The sequence below is a fragment of the Molossus molossus genome, unplaced genomic scaffold (assembly GCF_014108415.1).
Source record: "Molossus molossus isolate mMolMol1 unplaced genomic scaffold, mMolMol1.p scaffold_m16_p_15, whole genome shotgun sequence".
Classification (NCBI taxonomy): domain Eukaryota; kingdom Metazoa; phylum Chordata; class Mammalia; order Chiroptera; family Molossidae; genus Molossus; species Molossus molossus.
The window spans coordinates 38271864-38287007 of NW_023425350.1; positions in this window are offsets into that span (position 1 = coordinate 38271864).

Genomic DNA, 15144 nt, shown 5'->3' on the forward strand with positions numbered 1-15144 from the left:
CGAGGCTGATAAGTGACATTCCATCTTTCTATGCTACCTTAATTTAAATAAAGCCTTTTCCAGATGATGAAAAATAAAGTAATAACTAAAGAGAATCAATAATTAAATGCAATGTGCGAGCCTTGATTGGAACTTAAATGAATTTAAAAAATCATTATAAAGGACTTTTTAGGACACAGTCGCCTTGGTAAATCTTGATGAAAGAATAGGATTTCTACAATTATATTTTGGGAAATACTAGTATAGGAAATACCCCTTTAACTGAAATGTATTGTGCCACTCCACACTAGATGTCTCCATGGATATATCATCTCATTTAATCTTGGTTATAAAAGAGGAAGATGATTTCCTATCGACACCAAAACTCTGTTACTGTGATTGCTGAGGGTTACCAATATATTCGATTTTAGAATATCTTATCTAGTTTATAGATTTCCAATTAGTGCCTAGATGCCATCTAGGATTTGTCATCAAGCTTGGGAATTTCAAAACTGCAGGGTATCTATGTGGTTACTTGGGACCAATCTTCATTATTTTTCAGAAGAGCAGAAGAGACCCAGATGGGATAGGTGATGTACCCATGGTCAGTTAGAAGGAAAACTGTTTTTGGAAATCTTGCCTTCAAATGTAGTGCTCTTACAATGAAAGCATAAAGATTTATTTAACGCTTGCTGAACGCCAGCAATGGTAAGGCATCATAATGGCCTGCCCTGGGAAGTTCCCCTTGCATGGAAAGAACCTGCGTGGAAAGAGGCTTAACACTTGAGGAATTCATGGTAATCCTCAAGGGGCAAAGAGCCTCTCATTCCTAGTGCTAGTGATAATGCAGGCAGTCAGCCGAGTCCAAGCTGAACCAAGACATGCCCTTTGCTTGACTTTTTTTTATTACATAACATAGCTCTAGGAGTTCAAGCCAACAAATTTTGTACCTTAAAAAAAAAATTCAAAAGAGAAAAGAACTGAGTGATTATGGAAGGTGGATTATAAAAGTCCTAAGTCCTTTACTTATTCTCCTGATGAACATTTCCCTTGTACACATTCCCAGCAGGCCTCGGCTCATCTGATAGAATGATGGGAAGGAGATAAAACAATTTTTCGTTTATAAAATGTGTGTACCTCCTTCTTGACTGGGCTAAGACTCCAGATTTACATCCCCTATTTTTCATCTCTGAGAATAATCTGCTGACCCACACTGTGCATTTGAGGAAATCCAAAAGCCCATCTCCGTAAAAGTTTCCCTGACTGGCTCATGCCCACTCCCCAGGGGCCAGTGGAATGTCCCAAATTGGTGATGGTGAGAGTGTGACTGCTCCTTGTGGTGGGGTAGGTACTGGGAGGGGGGGCAGGCAAAGGACTCTAGGGGCACAAAGGGGTGTTAGAGGTAAGCCCAAGTCTAAACAGCTGGAAGAACACATACATTGCCAAGTGGGGAGGCTACTGAGGTTGGGGTTGCTAAGTCAAGGTTTGGGACTGAAATGGGCTTATAGCACAGACTGGTCAGGGCCAGGCAAGACCGTCTCTTGGAAAATAGCCCTAGATTTCTAACTTGCAAGTGTAGCTCATCATTTGTGGTTGGCAGGGCTTGGTGTCTTGAATTGGCTGACGTGGTCAAGATTAGTGGACCCAGAAGAACCACTGGTCAGTGAACAACAGCTAAGAGGAGTTAGGGTCTGGGATGAAAACTAGATCCCCACATCCAAGGAGGTCAGCAGGGCGTGAGGTCAAGGACAAACCCATTGTTGTTCTACTGATCAAGTTTGGCAAGGGAAAAACAAGCATGTAAGCAGGAAGCCAGGGAGAACAAGCCACCAGGCGGGCAGTGTGGGAGGAGTTCGGTGCAGTGTTGGAGGCTGGAGTGATGCCAGTGCCAAAGAGTGGATGGTGCAGCCACTCTCCATGCTGTTTCTGCTGCTCTGAATGGGATGTGTCTTAGGCTATTAAGTACCCCCAGACACTTTGCTTATTCTGTTTCCTCGCAATTAACTGAGTATGAAGGTGGAAAGAATTTGTTTACGGGGAACAGTGTGTTTGTTTGAGTTGACAGGAACACCAGAATTTCAAACATGCAGGCATTCCTACTGGAATATGCTAGCGCAGTAGGAATGGGGAGATATAGCCAGGAAGACTGCTCCATGATCCGCCACACTGGGTTCTCTGACTGTCTGGGTGGAGATCCACGGGTCAGGTCAATGTGAGCTCTTTAGAAAAACTCTGTGAGAGTGCACACATTTTGGGGTGGGTAAAATTTGCACTCAAGAGACCTATCAGTTCAGCTCAGATACAGTTGTGCTTATGCCCCGAGGGAACAGAATGTGGCAGCTCAGGCTCTGGGGAAAGCTCAGTTCCTAGCAAGGAAGCCTGAGAACACTGGGCACCAAAAGGGCAGGGGGGAAGGAGCCCTAGGGCTGCTCCCGAGCCTGCTCAGAGAGGTAGAGAGGGTGGTCCAGATGACATGATGCCAGTTTACATACCTGTACCCCAACTTCTGCCACAGTAGGTCAACTTCTGCTCACTTTGCACCTTGGGTTTCTATGATTTTCTTTCGTTTGACTTTAGGTCATTTGAAAACCACCACCCTATGTCAGTACCACTAAGTGCTGTCCATGTTCTCAGCCCCGTGTTGGATGCTATCTTGATTATTCATGCAGGAGTCCGCAGTCTCCCTGGAAATCCAGGTTTGTGTAATGGCAAAAAGGAGCGAACAAAACAGGGTAGGATTTAGGTGCTAGGTGATTTGTTAGGCTACAAGTGACTCACAACTGCAAGAAAAAAGAGATTCCTGGATTTCGGGGGTAAGGGGCCATGTCAAAAAGTAAAGAAATTTCTGCCCCCCGCCCCCCAAAAAAGTGGTATTTGAGCTAAATCTTAAAGGAGGAGAGGATTTGAATAAGCGGGGAGGTTGTTCCAAGCTGAGAGAACAACAGCATGAACAAAGGTATAGAGATAGGAACTCTCAAGGCCAGTTTGGAAAATAGTAAATAGAGAAAACATATGGATGATTGACAGTGTTTTCCATTTTTCAAATTACTTATTCAGACTGTGTCCTGAGCAAGAACAATTTCCTGTGGTTTATAAATAGGTCCCAGTTATTTTAGGAGAACATAATACTGATGATCATTCATGGAGTGTTTCAGAGAGACTTCAGTTTTCCAGGGGCCAGGAGAAAATGTATATATGTGTAAGAAATGGTCCAACACATGAAACACCATTAATAAAACCTAATACAAAGTTTATGTAGAAACTTAGTGTTCCTATCCAGGTATGTGTCTGTCTGTCTTATGTCTCATTCTTCCTCCTGGGTTTACTCCTGATTCACTATGCAAAACGCTTGAGGCTTCAGATGACATGTACCTCTGGAAATAAAAGAACAGGAATAGAAATGGGGAGATTAAAAAACAACAATGCACAAGCGATGAAGTCATTTGTGTGAGCTAACAGGGAGGGTGGTGCCAAAGTCAGAATTCAGGACACTCATCTCAGGTTTTCCAAGGCCTTGCATACAGATTTTGACCCACCTCTGTAATCAAAAAGCCACCAAAATTATACAGAATTCCAGTTCTTGTAAATCCCAATTGCCTACACTTGAGAAACATTCCAATGCATATGAACATGTTATATGGTGTCCAAAAGAAATAAGATATTATACAGATAGTTAATTAGGTTAGAGACGGACCTGTGTTTTGTTGCAATTGGTAGTATCATCAATTTTCCTCTAAAGTTCTATTTTCCCATCTGTTTCACTAGCATTTGCATTGCTATATATAGTTCATTTGGGCCTGAGAAAGATTTGAATGGATACATCTTTTTTCTTTGTATTTTTCTTTGGGTTCCTCTCACTATAGACTTAGGACAAAAATAAACTGATGACTCTCCTAAATATTTTATCTTCCAGTCATAATGCAATTGGTAAAAGAAGGACCCTGGAGTTCCTTCACAGCTTTGAGTGATTAAGATCAAGTTTTAATAACAGTGACAGCCACAGCAGACTACTTTGTTACAAAAAATTTCTTAGGAAAAACATCCAATAGTCAATCCTATCTTCTATCTGAAGAGATCATGATCAAACATCTCCAAAACTATGAAATAACTCTATTACTTGTGATTCTATAGGTTTTGCAAGAAATTGGAGTTGTATCTACCCCAGGTCTCTAAATAAGAAGCCCTCTCATTCTTACAGTTGTTTATCATATAGGGCAATAAAACCATCACCAATAGCATTTCTGGTCATTCCAATCATCTCTCAAAAATTCTTAAAATATTCCTAGAATTGAAAAGGTAGTTCCACCCAATTTATCAAATGTAGTAACAATGCCTACAAAAATGTCCTTGAACAGGCAGAATTTGTAGCTTGTCAAGGGGCGGGGGGGTCATCTTCATACAGTGGTTAAGATGTACAGAATCCTTTCTCTTTTTTTTTTCTTTTTTTTTCAATGTTTTGTTTTGTTTTTTATCCTCACCCGAGGATATTTTTCCATTTTTTGTACAGATAGAGTGGGAGGGAGAGAGAGGAAGGGAAAGAGAGAGAGAAACATCGATGTGAAGGGACACATCGAGTGGCTGCCACCCGCACGACCAACCAGGGCCGGGGACAAACTGCAACCGAAGTACGTGCCCTTAGCGGGAACCGAACCCGGGTCTCTCCAGACCCCAGGCCGACCCTCTAACCGCTGAGCCAAACTGGCCAGGGCAGAATTCTTTCTTAACAACAAAGGTTTTACTTGGTTCAGCCTTGCCCAGGTGTATAACTTTTACATTTCATGAGGATTTTTGGAGGGAGGGGAGAAGGTATTCTTTTTTTTTTTTTTTTTAACATTTTCTTTTATTTTTTTTAATGGATAAAATTGAAATGTTCTATGATCTCTGCCCCAAACCTATTCTCTCTCTCTCTCTTTTTATTGAGTATTTATTTATTTATTTTTTAATTTTATTTTTGTTACAGATGTTTCTCCTTTTTTACCCCATTGGCACCCCCTCCACATCCCCCCCGCCCCGTCCCCGGCTTTGTTGTCCATGTCCATTGGTCATGCATACATGCATATAAGTTCTGTGGTTTATCTCTTCCCACCCCCCACCACCCCCTCTTCTCAGGGTTGTCAGTCTGTACCCTACTTCCGTGTTTCTGGGTCTACCCTATTCCTCAGACTGCTATATTCATTTTATTCCATATATAAGTGAGATCATATGGTATTTGTCTTTTTCTGCTTGGCTTGTTTCATTTAGGATAATACTTTCCAGGTCCCTCCATGTCGTCTCAAAGGATAAGAGATCTTTCTTTCTTACAGCTGCATAGTACTCCATTGTGTATATGTACCACTGCTTTGTTATCCATTCGTCTACTGATGGACACTTGGGCTGTTTCCAGATCTTAGCTATTGTAAATAGTGCTGCTACAAACATGGGGGTACATATATTCTTTCTGATTGGTATTTCAGGCTTCTTAGGGTATATTCCTAGAAGCGGGATCACTGGGTCAAATGGAAGTTCAATTTTTAATTTTTTGAGGTAACACCATATTGTTTTCCATGGTGGCTGCACCAGTCTGCATTCCCACCAGCAGTGCACTAGAGTCCCCTTTTCTCGAAGGTATTCTTTTTGGACACACTCTCTTGTATAGTGCTAGGATAGCAACAGTGAGTTATGATGTATTAAACCACCAGCTAATTAGCAATGAAGTTCACAGACATAACCCAGACAGCTGCCCTACATATATTTTTTTGGTTCCCAACATCCCAACATCTTTACCTTGGGGTCTGAAAGAACTAGAATAGAAATTGGGAGATTTCTATTTTAGGAATAAAAGCAGGTTTTCTATTTTGATACCTAAAACAAACAAATAAAGACAGAAACAAAAAAAACAAAACACACCACTTTTCTGAGATGAGGTACTTTAGATAACTTCTTTTCTGTACAGACCTCAGGAAGTAATGAGGAAAGATCTCTAGGATGTATTGAGTGAAAAAACAAAAACAAAAAAAAGCAAGCCTCAGAAGTGTTTGTAGTATACTGTTGTATAATAAAGGGAGAAAAGTAGTAAGAATATATATTTGATTGGAATGATGTCGTGTGACTGGGCACTGGATGAGAGAATTTTTTTTTAAAATCCTCATCTGAGGATATTTTTCCATTTATCATCAGATAGAGTGGGAGGGATGAAGGAAAAGAGAGAGAAAGAGAGAGAGATCAATTTGAGAGAGGCACATTGACTGGTTGCCTCCTGCACAACCCCGACCAGAGCTGGGGACCAAACCGAGGCATAGGAATCGAACCCGAGACTCTTTGGTGCGTGGGCCGATGCTCTAACCTCTGAGCCAAACCGGCCAGGGCTGAGAGTCAGAATTTCAATGCAAATCTTTTAGTACTGTTTTGATTTAATCAATATGTCAACGTATTTAATGTGAATATATTGCCTATTCAAAGAATAAAGCTAAAATTAAAAGTGAAACCTCTGAGTGACAATGAGTATTTTTAACAAAAATAGATGTTTATCTTGTTCATTTTCTGCTTTCAGTGGAGCAAGGGAAGAACCAAGAAATGATTTACTAACTTAGGGCTGCAGCTTTGTACTGAGGTAAGAATCCCTGTGGCCAAGTTGTCATTGGAAAGGTGAAACTTGGCAGTGAAGATACTGCTGGAGTTTTCTTCTAAGGTCAGCCACACTGACTCTCCAGTTCATGCACCCGATGCAGACAGTTCAGAAACCAGAGGCCTGAATCCATCTGGGATGTGGCTGGTGCTTGCGTCAAGTTTAGGGGCCACAGTGTCAACACCCCTGCTCTTTCTGGAGAATGTAGGAGAATTCAGTTGAAAAAAAGGAAGGGCCGGCCTAGAACTTCTCATATCCTCTTAGAGAAAAAATCAAAGAGAAATGACTGGAGAAAGCTCTGATCTTCTTTTAAGGATCGTTAAAGAGAGCAGTGCCTACATTGTAATAACTGAGACAATTCAGAGAAAGCTTTCAGATGACTTTCCTGGCCTCCCCATAGACTACTCCTCAGACAGCATAAATCTTCCCACCAAATGGGTGAGATCCCAGGTCCTTCTCAAATTCAGTTAGCCCACCACCTTAAGAAACCTAGGTCTACACATATTTTTTGTTCCTACCACAGAGACCCATAGCAATTAGAAATCCAGTGCATGATTTCCCAGCTTGCTTTGGTCCGAGGTCCTCTTTGGAGAGAATCCTGAGAGTGTAAATTACTTGCAGCTGAGCCAGGCCCGTACTTACCCAGCACGGATTGCATCAAACCCCAGCACCCCTGCTTGGCTGCTCCGGGGAAGGCCTCAGAAGGGCTTTTCAAAGCAGATCTCATAAAAACAAATACCCACCTCTACCCCCATCTCCTGTCCCCTTCAAAAAACAAACAACAATACTGCTCTGTTCACCAAACACAGGGGGATTTTCTGTTTCAAGTATTTTTTTTCTTATTCCATATTGGCAGCACTTATTAAGGAGTGGGTGACTTTCAAGTTGGGAGAACTTTGAAACATAAGCACATAGGAATCTAGGTGTTTAAAACTTTTTAAAAGTTAGATACATCCTTACAGCCTTCATCTAAAAAGCATCTTTTTAAAGTTTTATTAAAACTATGCCAATTTTTTTTTTCAAAGTATGCCTTTCACCACATATTTTAAGTAATTTTGTTTGCTTTTAAAGCTAGTAATAAAATGTATAAGATCCTTGCCCTGGCCAGGTTGCTCAGTGGTTAGAGCATTAGCCCTCAGACCCAAGGGTGGAGAGTTTGATTCCCAGTCAAGGGCACTTACCTGGATTGCAGGTTTGCTCTCCACCCCTGATGGGGTCAGGGTCTTGCAACCAAGACACATCTTGCAGATACATTGATGCTTCTCTCTCTCTCCCTCTCCCTCCCTTCCACTCTATCTAAAAATCAATGAAAAAATATCCTCAGGTGAGGATTAACAAACACACAAAGAAATGTCTAACACCCTACTTTCCTTTTCAAACTCTTGGAAACAGCTTTGGTGTCAGATGGACCTGGGTTTGAATTCAGTTTTCATCACCTATTAGCTGTCAGACCTCAGGCAGCTGACCCAACCTCTTTGTGCCTCAGTTTCCTCATTGGTAAAATGGGAATAATATTAGTAAGCAGATTAGTTGTGAAGATCAAATGAGTACAGTAAATCCTCACAACGACATCGATGCATTCTTGGAACTGTGGCAAAACGACGTAAAATGAAACCAATTTTACCATAGGCTAAGTGCTATCAACAGGAGATAAGTTCATCAACATTATAACGAAGTGACATTGAATGAAACAACATTATTCAGGGACCTGCTGGACATGTAAAGTGCTTAGCAGATATATATGAATAGTAAAAATAATAATGTTAAAATAATTACAATTATATTTCATTGGGGGAAATGCTTATTAACTGAAATTTAGCAAATATTTCCTCATTTTTGTGATATTTAAGGGCTCCAATCTCAGTCTTAAAGGCTTATCATTAAAACTGAAATCTTGCTTGCTCGAACCCATGTGTAAAAGAAAGAGCCCAGGAGAAGAAACCAGACTGCCAACCACGAGAAGCAAGCAAGAAAAGAATGTCATTGCCTCCGTGGCAAATGTTCAGATAGTCTTAGTATTTTTGTCATCCTCTGAGAATGAGATGTAACATTTCTGCTGTGACCCTGGATCCCCACCCATGCTGTATCTGAGGACACAGAATGGGAAATGATACCCCAACACTGGGAGTGTTTTTAGGGGGCAGGATCTGACCACTCAATCCACAGAAGACTTTCTCTTCAAACCAGCCACGTGTTAAACTTTTCTCTGTAGGGAAGTGATTTTTCTCTGTTTCTCTTTGTTCCTCATCCATCAGCCTGTGAATGTCTGCAATTTCTTGAATGAATGCTAGGCATGAATCTAGCCCATTTCTGGAATCCTTTACAGAGGCTAGCAAACTATGTCAAATTGGGAGGTTGGGGGTGGCAGGTGGTTTGTCTTGAAGCAATGGCACTCTGTCATTGCCAAAGTCATCTTTGGACTTCCGAAAGAATGACACTAGTCATGAACATATTAGCCATGCCTGCCTTCTGCTCACAGATACCAAGGCCGTTGTGATGGAGGCACTCCGGGTAACCTGGAAGTTGGAAACGACCTCACGTTGGAGTTCTTGCACTGTGGCATATTCCATATTCTAGTTGCTTTTCTTCAGTTTTCGCAACCTAAATAGTGAGGATGCCAATGACTGAGGCTCCAGTGACAATGTCTGAAACAGAGTTGTCCAAAGAAATATGTCAGCCATATATGTAATTTTAAAATTTTGCAATAGTAGTATTTGAAAAAATAAAAATGGTGAAATTAATTTTAAAAATAAGTTTTATTTAATCCATTATATCAAAGATAGTATCATTGCAACTTGTGAGATTTTAAAAATTGAGACATTTTACATTCCTTTTTATATTTTTTTAATTAAAAAAGATTTTTTTCTTTATTGATTTTAGAGAACATCGATTGGCCACCTTCTGCATGGCCCCCACTGGGGATCTGGCCCACAACCTGGGCATGTGTCCTGATCAAGAATCAAACTGGTGACCTTTGGTACATGGGTCGACGCTCAACCACTAAGCCATACCGGCCAGGCTACAGTCCCTCTTTTAAACTGATATATATGGCCCTGGCTGGTTTTGCTCAGTGGTTAGAGCATTGGCCTGCGGTCCAAGAGACCCAGGTTCAGTTCCCGCTAAGGGCATGTTCTTTGGTTGCAGTTTGTCTCCTGCCCTGGTTGGGTAGTGCGAGTGGCAGCCACTTGATGTGTCCCTTTCACATCCATGTTTCTCTCTCTCTCTCTTCCTCTCTCTCCCTCCCACTCTGTCTGGAAAAAAAAAAAAATGAAAAAACATCCTTGGGTGAGGATAAAAAAAATAAAAATAAACTGATATATATGAAGATTTTATAAAATTCACAGTTAAAACAAGTAGATTTGAATACACAAGTTGTTCTAAACATAGTTAAATGTTTTCTAATAACTAAATCAATAATCAATTTTTAAATTTAAATAAAAATTAAGTAAAATTAATCCTCTTCCTTACCCTTCCCCCAGTTTCTGGCAACCACCAATCTGTTTTCTCTCTCTATGGATTTACCTAGTCTGGATATTGCATATAAACAGAATCATATAATGTGTGACCTTTCTCATTATGCTAAGTGTAAATATGCTAAGTACACTACACTAAGTGTACAACGTACTAATACACTGTAGCACACATCAGTGCTTGATTCCTTTTATGGCTAAGTTGTATTGCACTGTATGGATATACCACATTTTGTTTTCCAATTTAACCACTGATGGACATTTGAGTTGTTTCCCTCTTTTGGCTATTGTGAATAATGCTACTATAAACCTTCATGTACAAGTGTTTTTGTACATGTTTTCAATTCCTTTGGACATATAGCTTGGAGTGGAATTGCTGGATCATATTAAAATTCTATATTTAACTTTTCTGAGGAACCACCAAGCTTTTTTCCACAGCAGCTACACTACTTTACATTCCCACCAGCAATGTACCACATTCTCACCATACTTGTTATTTTCCACCCCCAACCCCCCATTTATTGAGATATAATTGACATACACTTTAAGGTATACAGCATAATGATTTGACTTATGTATATCGTGAAGTGATTAACACAGTAAGTTTAGTTAATATCTACTGTCTCATATGGAACAAAATAAAAGAAAAAGAAAAAAATGGTTTTCCTTATGATGAGAATTCTTAGGATTTACTCTCTTGACAACTTTCATATAGAGCCCACAGCAGTGTTAACTATTGTCATCATCTTGTACATTATATCCCTACTACTTATTTATCTTATAACTGAAGACTGTACCTTTTGACCACCTTTATCCAAATCCCTTCCCCCACCACAAATCTGATCCCTTCCATTAAAAACAATGAAACTCATTGTAGTGGGTATGAAATGGTATCTCACAGTGGCTTTGATTTGCATTTCCCTAGTGACTAATTATATTGAACATATTTGTATGTGCTTGTTGGCCATCTGTGTATCTTCTTTGGAGAAAATTTCTTTTCAACTCTCTTGCCCATTTTTGAATTGAGTTGCCTGTCATTTTGTTGTTGAGTGTAAGAGTTCTTTATTTATTCTGAATACTAGACCCTTATCAGATGTATTATTTGCAAATATTTTTCTCCTTTTCTGTAGATTGCCTTTTCACTTTCTTTCCTTTTTTTTAAATCCTCACCAGAGGATATTTTTCCATTTATCTTCAGACAGAGTGGGGGAGAGAGAGAAAGGGAAGGAAGGAGAGAGAGAGTAAGAGAGACAGAGACAGAGATTTGAGAGAGACTCATCGATTAGTTGCCTCCCTCACGACCTGGACCAGGGCTGGGGACCAAACCGCAGCTGAGCCATGTGCCCTTTACTGGAATCGAACCTGCGATTCATTGGTCCCTGGGCTGCTGCTCTATTCACTGAGCCAAATCATCCAGGGCTACCTTTTCACATTCATGATGATGTCCTTTGATGCACAAAAGCTTTAAATTTTGATGGTGTCCAATTTGTCTATTGTTTGTTGTTGCCCAAGCTTCGGTGTCACATCTAACAATTCATTGCCTAATTCTTGAAGCATATTTCAAAAGAAAAATACAATGATAGCTTTATATGTGGAAAGAGACATACTTTGAAGTTTTATTTTACTCAAAACTTATAAATTTACATTATCCTGCTAATCGATTGATAAACAAAGTGTTTCTTTGAACATATTCACTGAGTGAAAGGCCACTTCTTTTTTGCATAAGCCACAGCTATCTGTTTTCTTTTAAGTTGACTAAGAACTTAGAGATACTTGCAAAGCAACCTGGGCTTGAAATATTTCAAGGTTTTTATGATTTCCATTCCTCCCTGCTTTTTTATTTTTATCTTGCCCACATATATTTTGATGGCAATATTTTTAGCCTTTAATCAGACATTTCAAAACTATGCAACTTAGTTTTCACTGAAACGACTCTCTTTTCACACTCATTTAATTGGTTTATGTAATGTTTAATTATACTAAGTGTACTTATTAGGTATAATAAGTATAACTGGACTAAAAAAATTTGGGAACAAATGCAATTGATTTGATAAACATACACCACAACTGGAGGGAGCTAAAATATACAGGTGTAACAGAGTATATAGCCTACCAGGGGAATGCGGTCTGTGTGCCATGGACATTGGTCAATATACTTATAACACAGAGGGAGTGAATAGTATAATCCAACAAGTAGGCATCTACTCTACTATTCTAGAGGTTTCTTTTTTTTTTTTATCCTCACCTGAGGACATTTTGCATTTATCTTCAGACAGAGGAGTGGGAGGGAGAGAGGGAGGAAGAGAGAGAGAGAAATACTGACGTCAGAGAGACACATCGACTGGTCGCCACCCACACGACCCCAACCAGGACCAGGGATAAACTGCAACTGAGGTACGTGCCTCTAGAGAGAACCGAACCCGGGTCTCTCTGGACCACGGGGCGAAGCTCTAACCACTGAGCAAAACCGGCCAGGGCCTATTCTAGAGGTTTAAACTCAAAATTACTTTAAGAATTTTTAAAACTTGTGGTAAGATTTACATAACATAAAACTTACCATTTTAACCATTTTAAGTGTACAGTTCAATTAAGTATACTCACATTGTTGTGCAACAATCACTACCATCCATCTCCAGAACTTTTTTCATCATGCAAACAGAATTACTTTTTAATAATTAACATGCAAAAAATAAAATAAAGTGCAATGCCCAGATATACAGTTCTGATATGCTAGCTTGTAAGCAAATATCTCTGGCACTTAGTAGCTGTGTAAATAAACTCGGATAACCTGACCTACCAGTGTCTCAGTTTTCTCATTTATAAAATGGGGTTAATGTGTATTCTGCAGAACTGACAAAACAACAAAATAATGTGATATTTGCTAAAGCATTTTAAAAACTGGAAAGCAGCCCTCGTCGGTTTGGCTCAGTGGTTAGAATGTCGGCCCAGGGACCAATGAGTTGCAGGTTTGGTTTGATTCTGGTCAAGGGCACATGCTTTGGTTGTTGTTTGTCCCCAGCCCTGGTTGGGGTCATGTAGGAGGCAACCAGTCAATGTGTCTCTCACATTGATGTTTCTCTCTCTCTCTTTCTTCCCTTCCTCACTCCCACTCTATCTGAAAATGAATAGAAAAATATCCTCAGGTAAAGATTTTAAAAAATAAATAAAATAAAATAAAAACTGGAAAGCACCCCGGCCAGTGTGGCTCAGTGGAGTGAGCATTATCTCATGGACTGAGAGGTCCCAGTTCAACTCCTCATCAGGGCACATGCCAGGGTTTCAGGCTCCATCCCCATTGGGGGGCGTGCAGGAGACAGCCAGTGGATGTTTCTCTCTCACATCAATATTTCTCTCTCTCTCTCTAAAAGAATCAATAAAAACATATTTAAAATCAAATAAAAACTGGAAAGCATTTTATAGTTGCTATTTGTGATCATTAGTAACAGAAAATTTGAAGATCCTTTATATCTGCAAAAATTTTGTAATAAAGTATTATTTCTATGAGAAACAAAGCCATATATAATTGCATGGTTTTAAAAATGGAAATACGTTACAGACACGATATTGATGAGTTTTTAGGTTCCTTTAAATCAACCTTGATTCTATCATGAGGATAATAAACTTCAACAAAGCTGTGTCTGAGATATTTGAGAATAATCCTTTTGAGTTACCATCATTACTAAGGCTTTTTATCTTTTCTAGATTCTTGCCTTCTACAGAGATGTGTCTTCTCCTCTCCAGATTAAGACTGTCTTTTTTAAAAACCCTCACTCAAGGATGTTTTATGATTGGTTTTTAGAGAGAGAAATACCAATGTGAGAGAGAAACATCAATCGGTTGCCTCTTGTATGAGCCCAACTAGGGATCAAATCCACAACCTAGGTATGTGTCCTGACGCAGAATCAAACCCACAACCTTTTGGTGCACCAGACCATGTTCCAACCAACCAAGCCACCTAGCCAGGGCTAGGCTGTCTTTTCTTTGACCTGTTACTTCCTCTCTGTGGTACACTGAGCTCTCCTGAGTGATGATTTTTTCCCCCCCACCAAAAGGTAAGACTTTGAAATTGTGAGCAAGTATTTATAGTGAAACTCTGAATCCTTGTCTTTCACATGTTTGGAATACTTACTGCTACTTTACTTGAGTACCTTGCTAAGTTTGTGTGTGGCCTTGTTTTTTGAAGGAAATTTTTAAAAAGTAAGTGGGAGTGGAATGGGGTAGGGGAGGTGACTCATCCATTTAATGAAGATTTATCCAAATACTGTTATCTGTGATAAAGGAAGCAGTTAAGAGTCACCATTTCAGAATAGCACTGGAAGAATTTAAACAGGCATTTCGAAGTAATGCCACTGTTTTCTTTAGTAGTTTATTAACATTTGGCGTGGGGAGGTGCTGGGGGCTGTGGCCCAAAATGTGTGAAAAAAGAAAATGCCTTTAATAGTGGATTTCCAGTGTTACCTAATCAGGGCAGCCACTTACATGTTGCTTCTGTTCAATTTAATTCAATAAGAGAATTTTTGAGCACCTCCTAAGTGCCTGCTATGTACAGTGAACAAAGAACCTTGCCCTGTTGGCTGTGTTCACCAACCTTCTGAAAAAAATGTGAAATTATTTGCCTTCCTCAATTCTTTTCATATATATCAACTGCAAATATTGATACAAACATTCAAACTGATGATGAAGGCCTAAAAGAAAGAATCATCTTCCTGAATTGCTGTGACAATTTAATTTAGTTTTATTTTTTTAATGTCATTTAAAAATACATACAAAAATATAAACCCATTGGGCTTCCATTCCACTGATTTGAGATATAAGCATGATCCAAACTATTTGACTGTCTTTTCTTTCTGTTTTTTTATTCAGGGGTGAGGGTCAGATCTTTAGGGAAAAAACCTTGGGGCCCACCCCCATGTTTGTAGCAGCACTATTTACAATAGCTAAGATCTGGAAACAGCCCAAGTGTCCATCAGTAGACAAATGGATAAAAAAGCTGTGGTACATATACACAATGGAGTACTATGCAGCTGTAAGAAAGAAAGATCTCCTATCCTTTGAGACAACATGGAGGGACCTGGAAAGTATCATCCTAAG